Raw genomic sequence first — 10998 nt, 5'->3', positions numbered from 1 at the left:
GTAATCAAGGGGGGAAATGTTTAAATCACCAAAATTATACTCTTTATATCCAAATTTTGCTGCTAAAAAAGTTGTATGTTGATTTTAGAATTGTTTTAAATAGTAATTCAGTGTGCGGGGAAATAAAGGAAATAGATGGTTCTGTTAATAATAACAAATGCTGATTCTCTTGTTTGTAGGTACCCAAGGGATGGGAAGCTCTTTGTTTCTGTTGTTTCGGTAGAAAGTGGTAAAGCTATTGCAAAGTCAAGCAAGGTGCTGGTGCAATATGGGAGTGGTCAGATTCTTTTTCAGAATTTGTATTGTTTCCAGGAGATAATTCTTCCAAGGAGATTGATGAATGTCTCCTCAAGCTTATTGTTGCCATGGTGCTGATACTATTGCTGTTTGCTTTTCCTATTGTGTATCTACTTTGTAGTTAAGATGTTTCTTTATCAGTTAGAAGTTTGTTTGAATTATGATGTGGCTTAACAGGGACCATCAAGGTCTAGTATCCTTGGAGAGGTCACTGTTAATATGGCAAGTTATGTGAGTTCAAATGCTGAATCTCCACTTTCACTCAAGCTGGGTAAGTGGCAACCATGGGACAGTTTTACATGTCAGATATACAAATAAAGTTATCTTACTTTTATTGAGTGCAGAATGGTTGTGTTACTGTGGTTGGTTACGCTGGGATTTAATTGTAGTCAACTTTGGGGGAAAAGTAACATTGGAAATCTGGAATATATTGCTGAGTATTGAATGTATCTTATTAATTCCAATTACTCTTGTTAATCGACAAGTTGTTTTCTTTGGGTAATCTCTGTTCATTCAAGCGGTATTCACTGTGATTTTACTCTCTGATATACAATGTTGCATAGGATCATATGGAATTATATTTCTGCCCAAAGTTTTATGACTTGTATTCAATTGAAGTCTTAGCCACCAGATTGCTAACAGTTATTGCTGGTTCATACAGTTACATAATACCAGTCATTTCAATAGTTCAAGCTAAAAGATATGATTTATATACAGATCCTTATGAGGTTAATGTCATTTTTCTTTCTTTAGATGCTACCCATTGTGCTGATTTTGGCTTAAATGGTTGAGTTCTATTTTTTTTCTGTTAAAAAAAACTAAAATATTTTCTATAACTCAGAGATTCACTCAGACAAAGAGGGACTCAAAGTGCCTTGATCGTAAGTGCATCTTTCCAGATGGTACTTGGATTTTTCCAAATCTGACTCGCATTAAGTGTTATTATTATAGGGACAACAATACTAACTGGATTACATTTAAACAAGCTAAGCAGGACAAGTGCATATTATTTTTATTTCCACTATTACAAAAAAAGAAATGAAAAGAAAACATTACAAACTCATCACATGTACACAAAGGAAAAACCAAGCACCAGAAAAACATCATAAAGTCACATACATGATTGAAGTTTGTACCACACATCATCGTCAAGGAAACGGTAATAGGCATACACCTCCATGATTTGAATATGAACAGTGGACCCACAAATCCCCAAAATCCCACTATAAATCCAAAAGCCACACTCACAAACAGCCACTTCACTCCATGATTCTTACTTCACTCCATGATTCTTTCTCTCTTTTTCATTGTCATTAGCATCATCATCAGGAACTTTCCCGTCCATGGTACAGTTGAGCAGCAATGGTGGACCACATAGCTTGTTGCCGACGAAATCGGATGCTTCAAAGCTTTGCAACTGAGTGCCCATTGGGATTTTGCCCTCCAAGTGATTGTAGGACAAGTCTAGCTTGTTCAGGAAGTTCAAGTTTGTGATGCTTTGAGGGATCTCCCCTGTGAGTTGGTTGCTAGAGAAATCAATGGATTCCAATGACTCCATATTGCCAATACTTTGTGACCACTTAACTCATTCTTGGACAAGTTCAAATAAATCAGAGCAAATAGGTTTGTGATTTCCATTGGTATTTCCCCCAACAATTTATTAGATGAAAGATCAATGTTTTTTACTAAGCCGAGAATGTTGTTGTACTCAGCATCTTTTCCTTTCACCCATAGGATCATGCTTATAATATCACTTCCATACATCATGTCTTTCTGGATGGATGAACTTGCACTAGTTTTATCTATCATGGCACTCAAATGGTTCAAACAATTTGGTATAATAGACACATACAATAGGAATAATAGACACATCACTAACATCGAAACTTAGTTGGGTAATACTCTTTCTTCCATTTTTGTACTTCAACACTTTATTTTTTACCCAATCTCAAATTTCCATATTGCACCTAAACGGATCCTATATGCATCATCAACACACAAAATGTTATTTATACAATTCAATTAAACAGAGGATTTGACTCAAGAGTTACCTTCATCTTTTTCCAAAAGTTATAGCCGTCTGTAGATCTACCAAGCTTAGTCGAGCTTCATTAATAAAACAAAATTTTATCAAGTGTTACTAGCAATATATATTGGATAATTTTATACGCGATAAATAAAAAAGGGATATAACTATGGCCTCATTAGTAAAATAAGACCAATACATGAGTAATTCCTAATGATTCAACTCACCAAGTCAAAAATAAACATATGAATGAAATAAACAACATAGTTTAACAAAACAAAAAAAGTTAAATAAACCTATCTCTTACTTTTATAAAATTCAATAATTTTGATGTAATTAAATATTTTTGAAACAAAATCATTCTAAACCAAATTTATTAAGAACTTATTTAATTATATACTTTATCTATTAGAACATGTTATTCATTGGAACCTATATAAATTGTGAAATACCATCCTTCTTTTCCAGAACAAAAAATAAAGCATACTCAAAGTTGTTAGCTATTTTCATTTTTTTAGTAGATAACATTCTCTCGGTGAAGGTTCTTTACTTGTAGAAAACAACAAATTAAATGCACACAAATTGAGGATTCACCCAAAATTCAAGGAATATGAACATAGAAATCCTATAGGTGTTGACAAAACAAAACAAAATCAATGTGCTAATGAATTGTAAGTTGAACAAGCATCAAAATATAGCCAAAAGTGCCTCATCCAAGAACAGTGTGCCTAACATTTTCGCAATTTAATCTTTATAGTAGATACAACACATAAATAAAATGCAAAACATTACATAGGCATTCAATCAAGCATGTGGTGTGCAATGCAGAAATTCAGCATACTAAAGCAATTTTCAGCGGAATTCAATCCATAATGGCCATAATCCAACACTTGCAACTTAACAAAGACCTACTAAACTAATCCTAACCTATCTTAACCGCTTAAATCCACTAACAACATGCAAATTCTAACTAACTAACTAATTAAAGAAAATAGACTAGAAAGCAGAGCAAAGAGAGAACCTGAGGTGATGACTAGAGTTCTTGAAGCAGAGAAACGGGAAAAGAATGCAGTGGTACTATGTTATTGCCACTGCTGGAGGTGCGGTGACAATGACGCCAAAGAGGAGGAGCTGGGCTGAGCTTCGAGTTGGAAAGGGAGAAGACGAATGTCGCTGAATGAGGGTGAGAAAAGAGAGAGGAAAAAAAGAAGCAGAATGAAGTTGCCGTGGGAGAAGGAGATCAAGAAGTGACCCTGCGACCAGAAGAATGGGTTATTTTTAAAATATCGACCCAAGGAGCTTTGGCGACCGGGCCTCTTCAGAAGGCTAACCAGAAGAAGAAGAAGGAGCGTGACCCTTTGACCGAGCCCCTGTCTCGACAGGGCAAGCGCCGGCGCCTCCTGGAAGAGAGTGTCCTCACTGCCACTGAGGAAGGCGTGTATCAGCCCAAGACCAAAGAGACTAGGGCTGCCTATGAGGCCATGCTGAGTGTCATTCAACAGCATCTTGGCCGGCAGCCTCTCAGCATTGTTAGCGGCGCGGCTGATGAGATTCTTGCAGTGCTCAAGATTGAGAAGCTTTTGAATCCTATTCCTAATCAAGTGTTTGAGAGGCTGTATCCGAAATAGTGTTAAATAAAATATAAGTCAACTATTTAGGTTCTGAAAAAAGATTGGGTTTTTGGCGTGGTAACCTAGCTAGCTAGATGTGATACGAGGGAGAAGACACTCCAAAACTGAAATTTTCGGAAATTAAAAGGCGATTTTGAATAAAATTTTAATTTTTGGTGCAAAGTAAATGAGCAGCTTTGAAATAACTATATATAACAATTTGTAAAAATAAAATTTTATCTAAAAGATAGATATTTAAAAAATTATATTTAATATTAATTTTATAATATTTAAATTAAATTATATTTTTAAATTTTCGTTATATAATAATCTTAAAAGATAAATATTTAATAAAATCAACTTTTGAAATTAAATATTTCTTTTATATTAATAGATAAGATGGATAAAATAAAATAATTGTTTCGAATTATATAAAGAAGAGTCACGTACTTCTAAATTACGTTTAATATTTGTTTTTTTTTTAATATTTAATATACCTTAATTTTATGAAAAAGAATATGATGTTTTTATTTTACGTAATTTTTTACTAATTTTTTACCATAAAGATGATTAAATCTAACCCAAAAAAAATGAAAGGATAAATTCGAAACAAAAAATACCGTTCTTCAAAATAACAAAAAATAACGTTCTTCAGCCAGTTCTGTTTGGTGTATGAGAGGTAAATAGATTGGAGGACTAAATTGTTCTCCGTTTGTTAAAATTAGTGACTTTTTTGTATTTAAATTTTGTCAGGGATGTATTTGTCAAAGATTTAATAAGTCAGGGACCTATCTGTCTTACCCCCTTTAATTCTTTAGGCTAAAAACAAATAATTAGGTATAATTGTAGTATAACTAGTATAATTTATGTATAGTATAACTAGTATTAAATTAGAACAGTTTTCTAGAGATTAAACTAATATAATCCTAACATTAGAATTCAGTTATTTAAATAATATCCATGGTATTGAATTCTAGACCTTAGATATTTATACATTAGTATTGTGTTTGCAACTATAAACAATAAAAATATTCTGACCAGACTGAATGTACAAAAACCACTCAAATTCAGACTATCTTCTTGACTACGATAGAAAACGAACAATTGTAATATGTTTATAGAAAAAAAATAAATAAAAAAAAAGCTAAGGATATATTTGTGTACTTATAAAAAAATATTACTAGTTATAAAAAGATAAGGATAAGAAATTCAAGATATTATAAAAGGTTATAATAATATATTATTTTACTTAATATTAATAGTATATTATAAAGATACTTTCATTTAAGTAAGAAGGTTTTTGGAAGAAAAAAAAATATTAATAATATATTAATACTTACAAAAAAATTAGTTACACCGACTATTAATCTAAGTAGCAGAAGAAAATTAATATTTTTAATTTATTATTTTTTTATTTAATGTTATTAGTTAGCCTACTTATCATATAATAATATAGTGTTAAATAAATTTAGATAATATTTTTTATCAATAACAAGTCTAAAATAAAATACTAATGATTTAATGCAATTTTAATACAATATTAATATAGTAGTGACAACTTGAATTTGATTCGTTTATAGATTTGTAACTGAGTCAAGACAAATCGTTATTGTAACTTGGTTCATTAATAGTTTAATAAGTTAAGGTTATGATTTTTGGGATGGATTTTGAATTGTAATTTGAACTCATTTATTAATGTGAACTTAATATGGTACTAAAAGAAAATAAAAATCTTTTTTATGACATAAAATAAAGTCAAAGTAATAAAAGAATAAATTATAAAATAATATGAGGTAACTATTTGATATAAAAATTAAGAGAAAAGGACAAATAGGTCCCTGACCTTTTGCCCCGTGGACATTTTCGTCCCTGACCATTGAAAAATACTTTTAAGTCCCTGACCTTCATGAAATTTGGACGGATCAGTCCCTCCGTCCAAATGCCTCCGTCAGGGACTGATCCGTCCAAATGCCTCCGTCAGGGACTGATCTGTCCAAGTTTTGTGAATGTCAGGGATTTAAAAGTATTTTTCAATGGTCAGGGACGAAAATGTCCGCGGAGCAAAAAATTAGGGACCTATTTGTTCTTTTCTCAAAAATTAAATATAACATGGTATATAACAACTTGTATTAAAAATTAAATATTGAATATAATAAAAATAAAAGAATAAAAAAATGCCCATAAATATGATTAAATCTAAAAAAAAATGAAAGGATAAAGTGAAAACAAAAAACAACATTCTTTAAAATAACAAAAAATATGAGTGTTATCTAGCGTATAGGTATAATAGTAGGCTCCAATAATTTTATAATGCAAAAATTTGCAAAGTTGCTAACTTTTCTATAGAGATATTTTTGGTAAAAAAATTTTGTCTAACTTTCATAAAATAATTGCGTAATATTTATATTAATAGGAAAAAAATATTCATTAATAATACAATTATTTGAATTTATAATTTAAAAATAAATAATTTGTAAAATTATAGTATAATTTAAAAAGGTATAATAGTAATAAATGAGAATATTTACTTTCTCCTAATAATATAATCATCTACTCCAAGACAAATGCTAATAACAACTTTTTATTCTTTAATCATTTACTAAGAAAATAACAAGAGTGAATTTTCATACATTTTTTATTCCAATGATAAACAATTTACAAAAATAAAATTGATGTGAAATAGGCCTTCAATACTTTTTATTCCATACGTATTTATTCCAATAATAAATAATTTGAAAAAATACTAGTTTGAATTTATAATTTAAATTTGAATATCAAATGAAAAAATTAAATATCTTAGTTATCTTGTTACAATATCCTGACAAAAAATTGGATTTAATTTAAAAATTAGTGAGAAATTATAAATATCTTTTTACATTTATTAGGATATCTTTATTTAAAAAAATAGATTTTTCGTTATCTTTGTTAGTTATCTCTATAAATAACAGTGTTTATCATGAAGTTTTAAACCTAACACTTTTTTTTCAATAACTGCATATCAGAGGAGCAGAGAATATGAGTAAGGTAATCACACTTGTTTTTGTTAAATGATCGATTATTAGTCTTTTATAAATTCTGTTTAGTAGTTTTTTTAGTCTAATAACAATATTGAATTTATTTGGCTTGAGCAGTTTTCACTGGATGCCTCTGTAACCTCTAAAGAAGAATCAAACATGGACTTTTCCGCCTTGGATGAGAAGGTAATCCATTTTTTTGGGCTACAATATCCGAATATGCATTACTTTCTTGGCATACTCTATTTAACATGTCTTTAATTATCTTTTATGATGTTTATAGTTGCTGTGTTGTAACCTTAGTATACAAGTAACGCATCTTATTGTATGTCATGTTGTAGCTTGGAAAGGGTGTTGCCGAGGCACTGTCGACAATGATTCGCGAAGCTGTTGTGCAAGGGATAACAACAGTTCTCCCAGAAATTGTGAAAACGGTTGGTTCTTCACCAAAAAGTGGGAGTGACGGTGTCAAGCTTTGGAATGCTACTCCAGTTGTTACACCGCCGTCGGACACTTCAAAACGCAGAAAGCTTTCGAATAATGCATCAGTTGTTACTCCGCTGTAGACCCTTTGAAAGAAATACTTGATGCCAATCCCTCAATGTGTTTGGGTGACGAACCAGTCACAAGGAAGAATACTTGGAGGTGCAAGGGAAAAAAGCGTGGATTACCGGTCAACGCAGTTAAAGTTTTATCTTTTTATTTTTAAATAATAACTATTAAATACCATCTAGATAGCATTTGATCAAAATAGTACATAATAGATGGTGTTATAGTACACAATGTACAACATTATTCTAGCATTGGATTTGTCACTGTTCCCATTCAGGGGTGAAGAACTTTTTAGTATTCTCACATATTGCTATATTAATGTTAATTCATGAAATACGATCTCTTCCTCGACTTCTCTCTTTTTCACTAGACATGATGTCTAACTTCATTGTTGAGTATTTTAGGTTCGTGAGTACCGATTTTTTCTTTAGTCATCAAATTGTGCCTGTTAGTGACCTTAGAAGGTTGATTAGAACCCTGGTTAAGATTAGGGAGCTAAATTTTATTTGTTGATATTTATAATGATTTTGTTGATGTCGTGAAAACGGATCATTTGAGATGACATTACTTACAAATAAGTAACAGTGTCTAAAATAATTATCATATTTTTTGGAGTTGCAGAAAGAATTGCAATTTGCAAAAAAATTTCCTTCGGGATCTCCATGGCTTTACTACAACAACTACGATCCAAATATGGACGGGATGACATGCCACGTGTGAGTACTTAACTATTTGGAGACCGTTAGTAGATGAACATACTTTTTATTTTTCATACGCAATAAAAAAAATTTATAAATTATTTATATTATTTTATAATTGCATTTTAATTAACTTTGAACTTTTTTTTTTGTTGCTATTTTTTTAATAGTGTTTAGACCTTGTATTTCGGCCAACTAAAGAGATGAAATTTTTTAATAAAAAATTGGCCATTGCTGCCTATATATTTGGAAAAAATATAGATCCAGAATAAGTAAAATTAACTTTTTATTTTTAGTTAATATTTAATTTTTTATATAATTTTTATATAACCTACTATACCACTATAGTATAATATTCTAATTTTATGAATTTAGAGAAGTGCTTGTTCCAAACGATCATTGTAGTGGCACACGCAAGACTCTTCTGACTATAATGCCCGGCAATCCAATAATTGGTGATGTAAGAATTAATTTTGCATTATTTATTTATTTATTATCCTTGTAAAAGTATCAAATTTGGATTGGTGCAGAATAACTCTGATTTTTTGTACTCCATAGGTTCTTACCTTAGTTTGTTCGATGCTCACCAAAGGACATTTTGGGCCAAAAGGAAACATACATGCCAACCAATGGTTTCTGTCACCAACATTTTCTGTTAAGTTCCTTGGCATATCGAAATTTAGTCTTCAAATTTAATATATTTTCCCAGGTAGACAAAAAACATAATAAGATTCCTAACTTAGTTTAATATTCATGGCAGCAAATTGTGGTAAGCCCGAAACAGAACTTCATGGGGGACCTTGCCAGTTTACATCAGGTTGGTTAATTTTATTGAACTTTCAATTAATTCATATAATAATATTTCATGACTGTTTATAGTTAAGGTTATTTTCTGAATGTTGTTGTAGATTTTTGTGCCAATTCACCTCAATAGCCATTGCTTTCTCATAGTGGTTGATTTACTGAACGAGGTCGTGAAATATCTGGACTCTTTCAAAAAGAGCAGATTGGTGACAGAGCGTAAGATTGTCATTAACACTTTGTTAAATTACCTAGAGGAATTTTTGTCCGAGAAGAATTTTGGTGAAACACCTTCCTTTAGAAACATTCAATTTTCAAAGTATAAATTCAGAGAACCAGATGTCCCGCAACAATCTGCCAAATCGTACGTTTAAATTTACCATTTTTTAAAGTAAAAATTCAATTTTCTGGCAGTTTGTTATTTTGTGATATTCCTTCGTTAATATGTGCATTGAATTGTGGCAAAGAAATAACTGTGGTATTTGGGTCACTCAATGGATGCAGCTCACTCGCTATTGGAACCTTGGTAATAAGACATGGGTAATAAAAATAACATTGTCAATGAAATTATATTTGTTCCATTTTGTAATATCGTTGTTACTGTCTGTTAGGTTATTTCTGATTACACAAGAATGCGTCTGGCTGTGAATTTGGTGAATAACGAAAATAACTCAAAGTGGGATATCACAGAGAAACTCGCTGTCATTGACTGAAATAAAAAGATGCAGCAGTCTGTCATGCAAATTTAGGACGTTATTACCTTTTTTATTAGAAGTTATGGATTGAATTAGACTATTTTATTTTTCATTAAAATACAAGTTAACTTTATATCTTGCACTTATTTTTTTGACTTTTTAAATATATGGATCTTTTTATTATTTATAATGATTTATATCTTCCACTTAGAATATTTTTTTTTATTTTTGTTATTATCTTGAAACATTTGGTGCGTGAGAGGATATTTATAGTGTATAATTTAGGATTCATGGAACAGTACACTTTGGTATGTTAGGCTGCGTTTATTTTCAAAAACAGGACAGAGGATGACACTGAGACAGAGATAATAAGACGGAAACACTAAAAATTATTGTATGTGTATTATATGAAATGACTAAAATAATAATTGATTCTAAATTTTCTACGTTAAGTACAAACTAATTTAATAGAGAATGAGAGTACGTAGGAGTACGGACAAAACTTAAAAAAATGTTTGAAGGGACCAACAATTTTAATAAAAAAAATATAATAATATTTATATTAAAATAAAATTATAATTATATTTATTTTATTTTTAAATTTATTATTAATATGTAGGAATACATATGGTTAAGATTAATAAAAAATAGATATGAATTTGATTAATAAAAAAATTTGTTTAGGTTAATAAGCCAAATTAATTTTAAATAAAAAATCAGTTTTAAAAATAAAATCCATTTTTACATGAAAAAAAATAGTTTTTGCACATAAAAATCTATTTTTATTTAAAAAATTAATTTTTTTGTCTAAAAACTGATTTTTCTTCAAATTATATAAAATCAATTACAACTTATAAATTATTTTTTAGCATTTTAAAAGATTAATTTTACCTTTAATAATATTTATTTTTCAAAAGTTTCAAGACTAATTATAGAAAAAAAAAGAAGGGATAATAGTGAAATAATAAAAATTATCTATGAAAAAAAAAACAAAATTTATAAAAAAGTCCGTATCCACTCTTTCAAATCCCGTGTCCATTATTGTCCTATCGTAAAAGAATTTACACAAAAATATAAAAAACTGTCTTAGAGATAATGTGTTTTGTGTCCATGTCTCTGCTTCCAAACACATTTTAAACATGTACTATTCATGTCTCTGTCTCCTATCTCCAATAACAAACGCTACCTTAGTGACATTACCTGTGTTGACTAGTGAGCTAACCACTAGACCAACCCAACTTGGTTAAAAAGAAATTTATATTAAGAAAATAAAATTGGACACAAACAAAGAGGAAGTAGATTTAT

At 29.9% G+C, this 10998-nt stretch overlaps 1 long non-coding RNA gene across 1 annotated transcript; it reads right to left on the bottom strand.

Moving 5' to 3' along the window:
• Nucleotides 1-1205: 1205 nt before the first annotated feature.
• LOC140182858 (uncharacterized) lies at nucleotides 1206-4060 on the bottom strand. The gene is made up of 2 exons (XR_011879074.1): nucleotides 3345-4060; nucleotides 1206-2403 (listed from the first exon to the last, which is right to left on the bottom strand). It is a non-coding gene; the product is annotated as an uncharacterized lncRNA (long non-coding RNA).
• Between the last annotated feature and the right edge of the window lie 6938 nt (nucleotides 4061-10998).

The sequence above is a fragment of the Arachis hypogaea genome, chromosome 3, assembly GCF_003086295.3.
Source record: "Arachis hypogaea cultivar Tifrunner chromosome 3, arahy.Tifrunner.gnm2.J5K5, whole genome shotgun sequence".
NCBI classification, from domain to species: Eukaryota; Viridiplantae; Streptophyta; class Magnoliopsida; order Fabales; family Fabaceae; genus Arachis; species Arachis hypogaea.
Note: the sequence above shows the minus strand (reverse complement) of the source record. Positions and strands in the feature narration are given on the sequence as shown.